Raw genomic sequence first — 17,124 nt, forward strand, 5'->3', positions numbered from 1 at the left:
TTGGATCGTTCTAAGAGATTTTAATGGGCAGATCTAATGCACAGTCAGAGCCACTTTCGACGTAGAATCTGATGCACCTCAAGATTGATGCTCCTTGGTTAAAGATGGATTTTTCAAGTATAAGGTTCGTATCTGTAATACATAATATCCATTATGGGTGAGACAGAACCAACAGTCTTGAAAAGACTGACGGGCCACGCGCATGTGTTTGGCTTATTGATGGAATTGAGATTTAAATAACTGACAGCAATACCAAGCTTATTTTTTTTATTATTTTATAAGCTTTTACCTTGATTGACTTTTACAATCTAACGTTTAAGTCAATCAAGTCAAGTCAATAAATTATAATAACCTAAATCGTGTAAGTCTCTGAATGTATTGCTACAACAAGATTTTTGTACCTAGAAAATAAGTCCCGATTAAGAGCATTTTATTATGATAAGACCAGATGTACCTCCCAATCACCTTCGTAATTATACTTTCAGCTTGAAAAGGCCAATTCAGAGTGTTTATGGCCTTTCAGAGCCGGATTCTAATCTCGGCCATAGATCGACGAAAGACCCAGAATAGAGATTGCTTTCATGATAATGAAAGAATCTTAAAAGGGTCCAGAAATGTCCAAGTAGCATTAGGGGCAGTCGTAACCATTATTGGTGTAAGCTATAAGAACATTTAAATATTCATTCCCCTTTCCTTTTGATGGGCACTTTAGCGATTGGTTTCATTTTCCGATACGCTTAAATAATAAATAAATATATACGGGACAAATAATACAGATTGAGTTAGCCTCGAAGTGAGTAAGAGACTTGTGTTACGAGATACTAACTCAACGATACTATATTTTGTAATAAATACTTAAATAGATAAACATCCAAGACCTAGCCAATCATAAAAAATATTTTTCTCGTCATGCCTTCGCCGGGAATTCAAACCCGGGACCTCACAGACAAGCGTACTACCGCTGCGCCACGGAGGCCGTCGCTTAGCATACCTTTGATTGATTTTTCAACGAATAATATTAATTGAAGAAAACGGTTGCTGTCAAGAGTATGCGTATAAAAAAAATATATTAATATCTTGAAGCGATTGTTTATTTTATGCAAAGAGATTTCTCGTCATAGGCAGATTGGCCAAAGTACTTTTCATCATTAACCATTCGTCAAGGAAAACTAAGGGTCCGTTCTATTAATGATTCGAAGATTACAATTTATTATCACCTGAAAGCCCGAGAACTGTTCATAAGTCACACGATCGTCAGATAGATATCAGTTTCAGTCTAACGAAGAGGTCAGAATTTCAAGTCTCAATCACGTCCTTAGGTACCTCTGGCGTAGTTTATTTATATTAACTAACGTAAACCACATTAGTCTACAACCCCAGATAACCAAATTAACGACCTTTATTGTCAACCTTATGATAGACACAGTATTATTTGAAATGCAGCCATCTCTTGAAAAAATACTTAGATAATATCTTTAAACCTAACAATAAAAATACGGTTGTATAAACTGCAGTTCGTCAACGAAACGATAAATCTTAGGTACAAAAGATATAAATCTTATAGACAAAGTTGAAATAACTTTTGTTGTGTCTCGCTGAAACTAAAGAAATTGAGTTATGAAACTGTACTAAGATTTATTTCGCCGCCTTATGGCGCGCTGTCGAGTTGCTTCGACCATCCGGGGTCACCGCTGACCAATTCAACCTTATCTCAAAGGTATAAAGACTAAAATAAATATAAACCAAAGTGTGGCACATAAAAACTGACCTAAATTCAACGGTGACTTTAATCCTTTTACTTAGTAAGTAACTCGAATGGCCTAAGAACGGCTCAATAAATCCAGAGATAAAAACAAAATAAATTATAGACGGTGATGGCGTTCATTGTTTCTCATTTTTAAGGGTTCTTTCGTCAACAAAGTTTCCTATGGAAATCTACGTGGCAGCTGAAGTCTAGGTTAGAGATCTATAAAGCAGTGATTTGTAAAGATCCCTCTATCATAAGTCAACTCACGCACGATGAAAAGAGTTACACTAAAAGTATGATTTTTTAACCAACCCCAGTTGTGGTCAAATTAATGTTGAAAACTTTAATTTGACATCATTTGTTTGCGAAATATTTAAGACTTTCAATTATGTCGTTAGATATGATGATACGAGTAAACCGCCTTTTCTACGTCCAATATGACTCGGTAGGTATAAAATTCAGATAAGTGAACACATTAGGCAACTTACTTATTGGTGATAGAATGTAGGCTTCTGTTTTTGAAAGATTTTTGTATGGCCCGACACGCACTTGGCCAATTTTCTTTATCTATGGCTGAAGGGATATTAATCAGATTAACACTCCTTTTCTTTAGTCATAATATTTATGCGGAGAAAACGGACGCACAAAGAAAAATAATACAAAGGAGGTAACAATACGGCCGCAAATTGTGAAAGATAATATTTTACTCTTGTTTCACGAAACAGTTGTGATGCAACTTCCTGTGACTTTAGGGAATTGAACTCGCTTAGAACGTATTTTGACATGAGTTCAACCGATGTTACTCGTACATGTCGTTTATTCATATTATGTCTGTCAATGCAAGATATGTGATACATTATGCATTTACTGAATAAAAAATGAGAATTTAGTAAAGCCTACTATCGTAATTGAAGCTTCTAACTGAAAAATAATGAAATAACAAAATTTCAAAACTAGTCAAAAATATTAATTCTACTTATCTTAATTTACAGAAAAAAGAAGGTAAAAAAGAAGATTAAAAAAGACGATTGTGAGATATAGCTTAGTAAATATACTTACTATTTAAATATTTTTTTAATTTAAGATAAAAACTTGCATATACACCAGAGTACGGCAAGTGCGACGCCGTTTTATCGCGCGAAAAACAATCGCTGTTTCACTTTTTATAATAACGTAAAACGGGATAGCGATTTACGTGCGAAAAAATGGCATCGTGTGTGTCATGCTATGAGCGGAGATTACTCTACACATTTTATAAACAAAGAATGAGCAGTAACAAAAGCAAAACGTAACGCGTCACATACGAAATGAAAGGCCCTAACATCGCGAAATTATTCTAAAACGACTACGAACAGAGCTATTAGGAAAGAAATAACTCTCGGGAATGTCCCTGTATAGTCCATAAGACGTTTCCCTGCGTATTTCACATAACATCGGTCCCCACATCCGTCGCCCAATATGTTTTCAGGCCTGGGACTCACGTAAATTGATTCTCGTATATCAAGATTTTTTATTGCGATACAAACGTGAAAATTGTAACTTTAAAATATATAAATAAGAGTCATCGTCCCGACGACTTTTCATGGGAGGAGCTGGGGTTTAAATCAAGGTCCAGGTGTGGTAATGGTAGGTAGTATTAAAGTAACAATGGGGCTACAGTCATCTTCATTTCCTTTTTATCAGAAATTCAATCCAAATTATCAGATCATTCTGAAGATTAAGGCTTTCAATTTTATTCCTTCCGTAACTCCATCGAGTATCCGATCTGTAAATATTTAGGTAATTTTATAATAAAGTTTGCTTTAGACCAGCAGCTTTTTTATAATCCAATATTCTAAAGAATCGCACCTAACGCTTTATTCAAGTTTTGGTGTTTGCGGAACATATTAGAAATACCGGCGATAACTATATCATGTTACGGGGTACCATTTTTTCGAACCACACTATTATCATTTTCAAAAGTGCTAAACTACTCGTGACACTCTGCATTTTAGACTTAATTGGAATCACTAAGGGTTGAAATTTGCGAAGCTAAAGTCATGGTAGTTTCGACTTTCCGCATAGTGGAGAAGGGTTGTCGAAGGCTCTAAGGGTGCTTCCCCGCACAGCTTACAATAGCGGAGACGTGTATTGAATGTTATATTTTGGGTAGTTCCACATTGAAGTATAGTAAAAATTCACCTACAGGAAAAGCACTTTCAGCTATTTAAACGTTAAACGCTTAACTCATCAATAATCTTGTTGCAACAAAATTATCACTCCTAATCAGAAGGTCCATAGGAGAAAATAAATTCATACTTTACAGATCAACATTAAAATATGCAAACTAAGAAAGTATAACAAAAATATATTGGCTTTTCTATGCCTGTTTGGAAAAACATTTGTTACAACGTCTGTAACAAGCTTAGGAATACTAATTATCAGAATGATTATCTTCTTACCATTGACGTAGAATGATTTTTATGACTGGGTTCTTACTTTATCCTCTGTAGAGGAACCCGGTTGTTTGACGGTTTTCTGATAGGTTTTCTGCAGGGGAACCTAACTCGTATTGAATAATTGTTAACACCCCCATGAATGTACTAGTTCTAATAATGTTATGTTATTCCTTATCTAAGACAATCTTAACTCAGAAAAGAGGTAAGATTTGAACCTGTGCCCTCCAGGCGCATTACGCATTTTTAGTCGGGCACCTTACCGATTCAATCATCTTTGTTCTACAATTTTTACAATTGACTTGTAGAAAGTGTTAAATCTCCGGTTCAATGTGGAACAACCCTATGTTTTCTATAGGTGACACAAGTTGCAAGATGACTGAAAAGGCGTGATCATCTATTGTAGCGGCAGCAGCTGTTATGTAAGGAGCCTTTATGCTTACCTATCCTGTGTGCAGCGGGGATTGTTGGTGCTTTGTGAAGGTATTGGGAAGGGGTGGAAATATTTAATATAAGCAATATGCAATAATAGAAGTATAGGTTCGAAAAACTCACCCTTGAGAAATTTCCATTTATGATTTTCTTGTAATACTTTGTTCTAAGAACTAGTGTGTTTTTTTTGTATATTTCCAACAATTTCAGAACTCAATCTTTCACTCAGTATATTTCTATAAACAATTTATATATTTCTATTTCTTAATATATATGCATAATAGAAAGGAAAGCTTATTTTCACATTTCACTTACATTATTTTCACAATTTCTTTACTGTACTTTTTTTAATACAGCACTTCGGGACACCTCTAAATAACGCTTTAAATGTTTTCCTACTTGTAGTAATTCTATTTTGTAAGTCCATTCTTGCTCCATCAATATGCTTGTATAAAGCGTATTCCTACGCCCCCTATCATACATTCCCTAATACATACCTAACATACAACTTCCTGTTACGGGTTTTGCATGCTAAATGACGACCCAATCCCGGCTAATCCAAATAATAGGACGGATTAATTCGCACAAAACAACATACAGGCATATAGGATTGTTTATCTTTACGGCCTACCCCTGGGTAAGCGGAAATGCCACACAGGTTGACACAACTATTATGAATATGGGTTCTATGAATAAGGACACAATATTATAATAATTTTATGGGTACCCCATAAACTCAATCGAGGTAAGTATAATGTTGCATGTTAAAAGTCTTTTCTAAAAATGAATTGTCAATGACGTTGTTTAGTTTTTCCAGTGGAATGATTACGGGTTTTTTTTTATTTTTTGGTTCTTGACGCGATGTTTTCTTAGAAATATAAGTGCATTTGTTGTTTCTATTTGTATAGTATCCAATAATAGGTTATAGAATAGGACCTGACGGCAATTGTTTCTGTATAAATATTAATTCATTTAGAGCTAGCCACATAGTAAGTTCGCAACTCTTCTAACGGGCTAGTCAACGAACCTTCATTTTATGATTAATACTTACATATATAAATAAATAAACAAAATATGTAACACTTTAAAATGTCCAACGGAAAAATACTGACATATACCATTTTCACGATAAAATAAAGCCTTAATGGTGGTTCCCCGCCATAAATTGATACGGCCGTAAACGTCTCTCGGGACAGTAAATGAGTTTTCAATTGCCACAGGGGAGATTAACTGGATAACCACAATATTACGATCGTATAAACAGATCTTCATTTAGTTAGAACAAAATATAGAGAGATAACATATAGACAAAGATATGGATGTCACATTGAAAATGGTCTTTAAAACCTTTCAGATACATAATAAGATAGGTGACAATATGAAATTATATTATTAAAAATTGATGAATTTAAAAACAAAACAGCTAAGTGAAGGTTGAAGTGAAGTAATAGTTCATATCATTTCATCGAAATAATCACGAAATTGATTTTGTTTAAATAAATTTTCGTTTTACCATTATACTCTTAGATGCATTTGGCATGTCTGTCCGTCAGCCAGAGAAGTTATCTGATGATATTTCGTGTCGAAAATCACATGTATTTATTCATATTTTAATATTTTTTTCATTATGAATCTTGAAGTTGTACGCTCCGAAACCAGCAAATGTATAAAAAGCTTTCGATTCGTATTTTGTGCCGAAACTTTTTTTAAACAACTTGAAGTTGTTGCAGAGAAAACAATTTGATTCTATTTTAAAGTCAATTCCACATTGAAGTGTTTTCACTGCTATCTCTCTAAACACTCATTATATTACGCTAAAACTGGGTAGGTACCTTATTACCATTTAGGCTGAAACGGGTCGAATAATAAACAGGGCTGGATTGTGGAGGTGCGAATTGAATTATACAGGAGATGTTACGCTCGTATTAGACACAAATTGGTATGTCGTGTTCTGAAATTGATATTGCATGTTGCGAGCTGTATTTTGTCAATTACATTTCTCATTATCACGTCTTGAAATATGACTGCTATTTCTGTAGCTGCCCCCGTAGCACGGCCCGCGCGACGCCGTTTTTATAATAAATTAAAATAAGTATATTTTTGACTCTTTGGAAATTGGAAAAATATATTAACAAATTTACATACATACACATACATACATAAAATCACGCCTCTTTCCCGGAGGGGTAGGCAGAGACTACCTCTTTCCACTTGCCACGATCTCTGCATACTTCTTTCGCTTCGTCCACATTCATAACTCTCTTCATACAAGCTCGGCGGTTTCGGGTACTTTTGACCTGACCCTTTACCAGGACGTCCTTAATTTGATCAAGATACGTTCGTCTAGGTCTTCCCACTCCGACCTTTCCCTCCACACTCTCCTTGTATATCTGCTTAGTCAACCTGCTTTCATTCATCCTCTCCACATGACCGAACCATCATAATATACCCTTTTCTATTCCTGTAACTACATCTTCTTTCACATCACAACATTCCCTTATCACGCTGTTCCTTATCCTGTCACTCAATTTCACACCCATCATACTCCTTAACGCTCTCATTTCCACTGCATTTATTCTGCTTTCATGCTTCTTTTGCCATACCCAACTTTCACTCCCATACATTAATGTCGGGACCAATACGCCCCTGTGCACAGCCAGTCGAGCCTTTTTGGATAGTTTCTGACTGCTCATAAAGGCATGCAAAGCTCCATTCACCATGTTCCCCGCGTTCACTCTCCTTTCAATATCACTATCATACTTGCCATCTGATGTAAACTTTGATCCTAGATATACAAACTCTTTCACTTGCTCCACTTTTTCTCCTCCAATCAAAATATTACATGCTGTCATTTCTTTCTCCATTTCAAAAACCAGTGTTTTAGTTTTACTTACGTTCACTTTCATTCCTTTCTCTTTTAAAGCTTCATGCATATCTACAGTTTACCATCTCCTGTAACTCCTCCGCTGATGACGCCAGTATAACCTGATCGTCGGCATAGAGCAGACATTTGACGAGTAACTCATTCATCCTTAATCCACTTTTAGACTCTTTCAAATCTGTCAAACAGCTATCCATAAATAGGTTGAACAGCCACGGTGACGCAACACATCCTTGCCTAACGCCTTTCTCAATCTTAAACCACTCAGTGTGCGCTCCGTTTATCCTGACACAAGCACTCGAATCCTCATATAAGGATTTCAGTGCTCGTATTAAGAGACTGCTCACCCCATGCATAGAAAGTGCTGACCACAATTCATTCCTCTCAACTCTGTCATAGGCCTTTTCCAGATCTACGAATGTGCAATAGACTTTTTGACTCTTGGCCAAAAACTTTTCGGCTATGCACCGCAAGGAAAAGACCTGATCAGTACATCCCATTCCCTTTCGAAATCCCGCTTGAGCATCCCATATTTTGTCATCAGTTTCATTCCTGACTCTATTAATCAATACCTTAGCAAACAATTTGCCGACGACGCTAAGCAGGCTTATACCACGATAATTTTTGCAGTCCAGCTGTGACCCTTTTCCTTTGTAAAGTGGCACGATAACAGCCTTACACCAATCTTTTGGTACTCGGCCGCTTCCCCAACACAAATTGAAAAGGCAGTACAACTGACTAGCTACTACGCCTTTTCCTGCTTTAAGCATCTCGACCGACACTCTATCACACCCAGCAGCCTTTCCCGCTTTCATACTCTTAAGTGCTTCCACAATTTCGAACATTTCAATTTCGCCTTCCATCTCATTCTCTTTTTCTTCGCTATAGCAGAAATCTTTCTTATTTCCTTCCTTTTTACTACGCTTTTATATTAGCTTGGGTTGTATGTATGTATGTATGTATGTAGGTATGTATGTATGTATGTATGTAACGGAATCTTTGACCTTAATTTTCACTGGTTTCTAAACGTCTGATCAACTTGGAACTTTGCACACGTATTAAGGACCGATGACAATGCAATATTTTGATAAGAGTTTCTCATTATCCTTATTAAAACTGCCAGGATTAATAAATTCATTTTTAGATCCTTCGTAAGAGAGTAAGAGAGACAGAGCTAGCCATTTCCATACAAGAAACCGAGAAGTTCTGACGTATAAGGAGTCCAAAAAAAATGTAATATATTTCCATATAATGTTACTATTAACCTGAGGCTTCTTTATTTCATCGCATTGCTCCATTTAGAATTACCATTAGAAACCATAGTAGAATTAGTAGAATATTTTAAAACAATAAAAAATATATAAGTAATAAAACAAAAGTAATAAATGAAAATTGAACAACTAAATTTACAAAAATACAAGAATAAAGTTACTACCTACAGAACTTTGCGATATTTAATACGTATTTAACATATTAATGCAATTCTTGAATTAACATTAGGTATCTTTTGCCTATTTATAATAGCAACACTGTAATACTCGTTTGGAAAATGAGTGACAGTTTTTTATGTCAAATAAGTTTTGCAGTAAGTTTTGATTGAATTCGATTCGAACACCTGTAAACTTTCTTTCTGTTGTTTTTTACCGGTGCCTGTGTATTTACCTATTTGCACTTTGTTTTGTGCTGATAACTTGTCGTTATTTGGAATTTGGAATCTTCCGTTGAGTCGAGCTTTGTTCTTCCGGATATTCGTGTGATTTTATCATCTGAGATTGGACTCTGACTGTGTTTACTGTGTTGTGCAGATATTTTGAGATAGGACTCCTGTAAAAAGTACCTTATTATTTGAGATAGGAGTCCCAAGTTTGTGTTTGTTTTTGTGAATGACAGATTTTACAACAAAAGTGCCACGATGTCTTCAGATAAACTTTGTTGCGTTCCTGGTTGTAAAGGCAGTGGAGGTATGTTTGAAATATTTTTGTTCCTGTATCAATCTGCCTCTTAATCTTGTGGTTTGATTCCTGGCAAGGCCACAATCGAAAATTATTACGTTTGCTGGATAGTCAAAAATATTATTAACAGTGATTTATCACTATAAAATTCTTTTCAACTGGGTTTAACAATCATCATACATACATATAACTTCCAAAAAATAATTGTATAAAAAAACTAAAAAACTACCCGTTTTATTGCAAATCGAACTAAAAAATAGAAAATAAATAATAGTTTAAAAAAAACTAAAAAACTACGCTTTTATTGCTAATCAAACTAAATAATCAAACTAAAAAATAGAAAATAAAAATTAATGACAAAGGAATTCAGTAGTAGCAAGTCGAACAATCAGTTATAGTCAGTTGTAGTAGTAATTACCTCGGATTAAAATTATAACAAAATTAAATTTATAAACAAAACAATTTAAATCAGAGTAAAAAGCGTGGGGTGCCTGATGTAGTAAATATTAAAATCATTCTATTAGCATATATTTATGACAAGAGAGTTATGAAAATGAAGTAAAATGCACCCCACGCTTTTTACTCTGATTTAAATTGTTTTGTTTATAAATTTAATTTTGTTATAATTTTAATCCGAGGTAATTACTACTACAACTGACTATAACTGATTGTTCGACTTGCTACTACTGAATTCCTTTGTCATTAATTTTTATTTTCTATTTTTTAGTTTGATTATTTAGTTTGATTAGCAATAAAAGCGTAGTTTTTTAGTTTTTTTTAAACTATTATTTATTTTCAAATAAACTTTCAAAATAGTCTTTCCATATCTTTAGTACACATTCTTCTCCTTTCACAACGCTACCATCCTGGCATCTGATCCTAGTCAGCTCTCTGGTTATAGTATTTCCTCGGGCTGACCTTACGGATTTCCAGAATACTTTCAGATTTGACTGAAAGTCTTCTGATAGCCTTTTATCAAAATCCTCTTTATACTCTTCTTTCTTTCTAATCACAGCTTTCTTAACCAAATCTTTCATTTTCTTATATTCCTTACGTGCTTCATTCACATCTTCATCTATAACCTCTTGCATTCTTAAGTTAGCTTTTGCTGCTAACAAATCCAGCCATGCTTTCTTCTTTAATCGCACAAGTTCTTGCACATCTTTACTCATCCACGCATTTTTGTGATTTTTTCCTTTCCTTCTTCTACTTACACCACACACTTCAACAGCTACTTTCACAATTCTTTCTTTAAATTCCTTCCATCCATCTTCAATATCGCTCATTTCCTCTAAATCTTCAAATTCATCCTTCAGTCTATTAATATACTTCTTACCTACATCCATATCTTGCAAATTTTCTACTTTTACTCTTTCCAAAGCGCTGGTTTGCTCCCTTACCCTGTGCCGCCAGCGATTGAAGATACCCCTTATCCGGGATATCACCAGTAAATGGTCCGAGTCAATGCCAGCACCGCGATATGCACGGGTATCCAGCACTTTGTTCTTCAATCTTTCATCTACAATCACAAAGTCTATCATACTTTTTAAAATACCTTCCACTCTTGTGTAGGTGTGGATCTCTTTATGTTGAAACATTGAGTTCGACACAAAAAGATCCCACTCTAGACAAATTTCTAATACACTTCTTCCATTATCATTCACCTTTTCGTCACCAAACGCACCAAGCACCTTTTCATATCCATCACGCTTTACACCCACCCATCCATTAAAATCACCTAACATAATAATCTTCTCATTTGGCTTGGTAACTTTCAATACTTCTCTTACACTATTCCAGAACTCCTCGTTTTCGCTTTTTGCTGATGTTGTACCCCTCGAACCCACATCCCAAGGTGCATAAACACCTAGAACGAAGATCCGAGTGATTCCAACTTTCAGCCTAATCCATAGCAGACGAGGGCTGACACACTCATACTCATTCACGCACTCAGCCATTCGTGCAGAAAGAATTAGACCGACCCCTTGACAGCCTCGGCTGGTACTGGAAATTCCAGACCAATACGCCGTGTAAGGGCCGTGCTGCGTCGCGTCGCATCCTTTCCGCTTCGTTTCATTCACGCACAACACATCCAAACGTCTTTCATCCATCATCTGGCATACTTCCTCAATCTTATCCTTCATTCCTCCTCTTACATTCATCGTCGCAAAGCGGCTTTCAGCAGACCGCATACCGCTCCCGCCGGGAACGAGACGTGATGGGGTGCGGACACCATCGCCGCCATTTATATGCTTTTTAAGGTTCATAATGCGATTCCCACGAGATTTGATAAATTTGATAGGTACCAAAATTTATATTTTTTTATCGTTACCGTAACATATAACAAACAAAATGACACCGTTTCTCGTTAGCATACACAGTAATGGGGTACACGATCTGACAGCTTGTAAAAGTGATTGCGTATACCGCCGCGCCGCCCTATGTGAATTAGGGTTGCCAGTGTTCCATTTGCATCGAAAATTGCCCGAATATTTATCAATTTACCTTTGATGTAATCTTTGAATGTAAATTCGTCTTTTGATTAATTTGTTTGTTTGAATTACAAATTTTATCTTTGATTTCGCTCAGGCAACTTTTTAAATTATTTTTGACGGTTTTGTTTATTTACGAAATATAATTTTAAATATTCTATTAGCTTATATTGCATGACAATAATATGCTTATCTCTGATTTTTATTATATTTATTGTTAATTATTTACCAATTCATGTACACCAGAACTTATAGGAATAAAAACCCACAAAACAGCAGTACCTACATAGTTTTACCTCGAAACACAGGGTTTTATAAGGATTTTTTTTTTTATAAATGACAGGAGATTTTATTTTTGGTAAGAAATTAATAAATAACTTTTTACTACAAACTAAAATAAATCCTCCAGTAAGAAACATAAATTTAAAGAAGTATATTGGTCACTATTGACATCTCAAAAACTATCAGTATTTCACACATGTAAGAGTCTACAATTTACAAGGGTGAAAGTAATCTATCAATCCACCTTGGTACGGGATAACATGTGGCTGTACCCTACCTTCCTAAACTGAGAATCGTAAACTGATTCCTAAGGCATTGTATTAAATTCTAAATTTCAATGAAAGGCTTTCTTCATATGATGTCTGTACATTGAGTATTCATGACGCGTTCTACTTGTATATGGGATCAGGCAACGGAAACAGATTTTATTAAGCCTGTTTTAGAGAACTGATAAATCTATTCCTACTTGTATAACAGGAAAAATATATAGCTATAATATATTGTATTTCACGAAATAGCATACTTTGGAAGGATTAAAGAGTAAAGTATCGTCTTTTGTTTTCGTGGATGTTCTTATTAAAAAAAATACCTTTAATAAAAGGATAGAGAAGAAACATACTTTTTATTGATTTCTTATCTCGTCGTAAGGATTCCAGAATAAAGGCACATAAATTTAAATTAACTAGTAGTTAGTAGAAGGTCTACGATCTTGCAATAATTCTCAGCGTCACACAAATTTATTAAAGGCAATGAAAAATTTTGACCAAATAATGTTTTGAAAAATTGCGTAGAAAAACAGTTGTCAATATTACTCAAGCACAAAATGACATAACAATCAACGCAACAATAACAAAGGCCATCATCACAGCCAATAAAATTAAATTTGTCGTTCGCATTTTCCTGGTTACAGATTTAAATGAATTTTTTAAATAGCACCGACGCGTTTTTCCGCCGACAAGTTTAATTAAAAGCCTTTAGCGGCGCGACAACGACGGTTTCGTCGAAAAATGTGAAAATTTATTTCATTTTAGTTTTCTTTCCTTAGCAGCTGTTACGCAGTTGTTGGTTGTCGTGACAACGGGTGATTTTTTTTTTGAAGACAGTTAGTAACACTGGCTGACAATAATAATGGTCTCTACTATGTCCTGAAAAATCTTGAGCATCTCCTTATTACGGAAAAAATACATATTGTTTCAATAACATACTTATTCTGATTTTTATCATAGCTATGTTTAGGTTGTTATTTGTTTTCTGTTCTCTTGCACTGTTCAATGTACTTCTTTCCGTATGCCGTACATAGTTTTGAATCCACGTAAATATTTCTTTCGAATCACGAAGAAAATAAGAAAATATTGATTGTTTGATAGATTTAAGCTACACTTCACCTGAGCTTTCATCAAATCGATTGGATCAAGGTATATGTTCGTCTTAGCTTCTCACCCCACATCCACACACCCTTAAAGGTTACATAGCAGTGAATGTACACCGGCACTGCGCCGTGTCCTTTGGTTCCCGGCACTTTAGAAAAGGACCACTACATATCTTCCAAAGGATGTTGTAAAAAGCGACTAAGGGAAAAGCTAATAAACTTGCGTTTTTCTTGTAGTCGATGGGATTCTAGAAACCTGTCACTATTTGAATCTTATTTCACAGCTGATCGTGGTCTTTTGGTCTTTTCAAGACGGTTGGCTCTGTCTACCTCGCAAGGGTTATAGACATAACTATATGTACGTATGTATGTTGACAAGGCTTAGTCGGTTTTAATACGGAACCTCTCAAGAATTCTCTCTACTTAGCTTCAGCCGTTAATGCATCTGGAGATCAACCAGGGCCGGACTAGGAATGAATATTTCAAATCACTTTAACGTAATTGAACATTTAGTGTCTAAGTGCCAATGATTTATGTACGAAGGGAAAAAATGGTCGTAGGTCGTAGGTTTGTATCATCATAACACATTTAATTAAGTAAACTGTGAGCCCGTTAAGATGTTTGTGTGTAAACAATTTTTAATAAAGTGTTTCAATCGTTCTTATGTTTAATAAATATAAGAACGATTGACAGATCAATTAAGATTAACGATGCTCCAAGAAATTAAGGTAAGGTACCACATGAATCATTTGATCTAGTGAAGTTTGAGTTTCCGCGTTGCAATTGCATAGGAAATTCACTATGTACCTAAATTTGGTCCTGTTATCAAAGATACAGCGTCATCTTAATTAAGTCGGGGTAATAACCAGGATTAACTGCCCCTTTTAATCTTCATATGAAAGGCACACTAGAACAGCAATTACAAGTCTATTAAATATTAATAGTTAACGAGTAGAGAGAAGGGTATAATTTAAGTGGTCGTGATAAATGATTGTTTACATTTGTTAATGAAAGCCTTTGTTAATTCTTTTGAATAACTTCATTTGTATCAAGTATTTATGTAATTAGGTTATTATACTTTCCGTACATTTATGATGATGCAGTTAAGTTGGTTACCGCTAATTCTGCACTGACGCTTTGGAAGCGGCAGTAAACTTAGTTTTAAGTAAGTTATGTTATGAAACCAAAAGATATGACAATTATGTGATGTTAAAATGTCCCATAATAATTAATAAAATGTTTTGAAATTTTAATTTTTATTTCAGTTCAAATTTTGTGTAGACGTAGTTCCTACATAACACCAAGATGATATGGATACACTGGCAATAGGGAAATCTCAACTAGTTTCGATCATAGTTTCAAGAATCTTTCATATTTTTGTTGTTTAACATGTGTTATACTTAAAGTTAACAAAATGAACCCCTTAAGTTTCCCAAACTTAATGGCTTTACCATCAAAAAGTTTTATCAGTATCCATCCCGGAGTTCTGAATATGAGCAAATATAACAACAACCTTTTCTTTTCCAATATTTTCAATGTAGCTTACAGAATTTGTGTTGATATAATGGATACAAATTTACATAGGTGCTGCTAAAATTTGCCTTAAAGTTGCCACATGTTTCAAGACACACAGCACACACACCTTTCAAGAAACATATTGATTAACCTGCTGTTGTATGCAAAATACACTTCTTACCACAAGGGTTAACCCTCCAGGGCGCAGTTCCCGAAATTGGCGCGAAACGGGGAGGCGTAATAAGGTTAGCTCCTGCAGAACGGCCCCTCATGGACTGATGTGGCCAAGTTCGTTTCCATATGAGTAAACAGTAGCCCTATATTTTAAAACAGTATATCTTTGAAGTCTGAAGAGCTGAAAATTCTTCTTTTAGCAAATTGTTCGCTGGTGATACTAGTAGTTGCTTGTTTTTGGGCTGAAACGTCCTTCAGTACTCCTTTTATTATTTAGTTGTATCCAAAATTATAAAAAGTTTTTTTATTGTCTGGTATATAGGTGTGCAAAATGCAAATTGGTCAAGGAGCTAAATTAGACTTATGTTTCCAGAATTGAAAGAGTACTGCATGTTTTTCTTAAGAGTTAATTTTGGCAGCCCAAAGAAATTAAAAAATTTCTTATTTTTAAGAGGCTCAACTCAAATATGCAAGTTAATGTAAATGACTCCGGAATATTTTTACAGAAACGGTACGCAAATACGAGACGCACGAAATTGAAGAAGGCAAAGAATCTGAGATTAAAATTCCTACCCTTTATTTTGGAGAAAGAGTCAATAGATTGAAATGGAAGCCAGAAATCAAAGGCTCCAAGCCTATTTGCGCAAGAATCCTTTGAAATATTTCGTAAAAAATTACCATTACCAAGAATGAATTAATGACCTATTTTCGCTTTCATTTACATTGAGTTTTAGTTTCTTAACATAATTTTTGATATTTTGGAACGTATATTACCAATAATCAGTATTGTATAAATGCGAAAGTCAATGAATGTATGTTCGATTTTGTTCCACGTAAAAAAAATTAGTTTTTAATACAATTAACCATATTTTTCACTTAAATATAAACAACTTTAAAGGAGTCTCTCTAAAAAGAAAATTAAACTTTCAAAATTATAAATGAGGTGTGCACCTTCATAGAATTTTAAACCTTTACTTGCAGCTCAATTTAAAATGGCCTGGTGAATTATTCAGCCCGCACCCTCTAAGTGAAGGGTTGAATGTCCCCTAGTGGAGCGTCAGGAAGTGAGAGTGAGCCTTGAAGCGCGCTCCCAAAGGGCAGTGATTGGTAAGGGCCAAATGGCTTTTAAGCGGCTATGATTTTACATGAAATGCTTAAAGTGGCTAGCAATACATATGTTTGCGAAAATACTTTTGATGTTAAATTGAATGTAACGACTGAAACTACATGCAGATTATTGTGTACATACATACATAAAATCACGTCTGTATTCCTTGCGGGGTAGACAGAGCCAACCGTTTTGCAATACTGATAGGCCACGCTCAGCTGTTTGGCCCAATGATAGAATTGAGATTAAAAAAGATACAGGTTACTAGCCCATCTTTTTACTATTGGTGCCGAAAACCACACGGAGTTATTGTATACAATGTTGTTTTTCTGAGCATGTTTACTACTCTGCTTCTTGATGATTCTGCCTATAATTTTGGGGTCAAAAGTTCACCGGCAACGTGATATTTAATATATACATTTATACGTTACGTCTTAAACAATATTTAATAAAGTCTATATCCGTTGTGGGCTAGTTCAGCTGATGATGATGATGGAATTGAGATTAAAATAGTGACAGGTTGCTAGTCCATGACCTATAAGAGGAATGCCAAGTTTGTATTCCTATTCCTTAGTTGCCCCTTACGACCATCAGAAAGATATGAAGTGGTTCTATTATAAAGTTCCGGAAACCACACGGCATCTTTTTTATTTGAGTTAAATGTTGTATATGAGAATTTACAAAAAACGTTGAAATATACTAGTTATTACTTTGTATTATTTAGCTTCTCCAAACTT

Source organism: Amyelois transitella, chromosome 11 (genome assembly GCF_032362555.1).
Source record: "Amyelois transitella isolate CPQ chromosome 11, ilAmyTran1.1, whole genome shotgun sequence".
Classification (NCBI taxonomy): Eukaryota; Metazoa; Arthropoda; class Insecta; order Lepidoptera; family Pyralidae; genus Amyelois; species Amyelois transitella.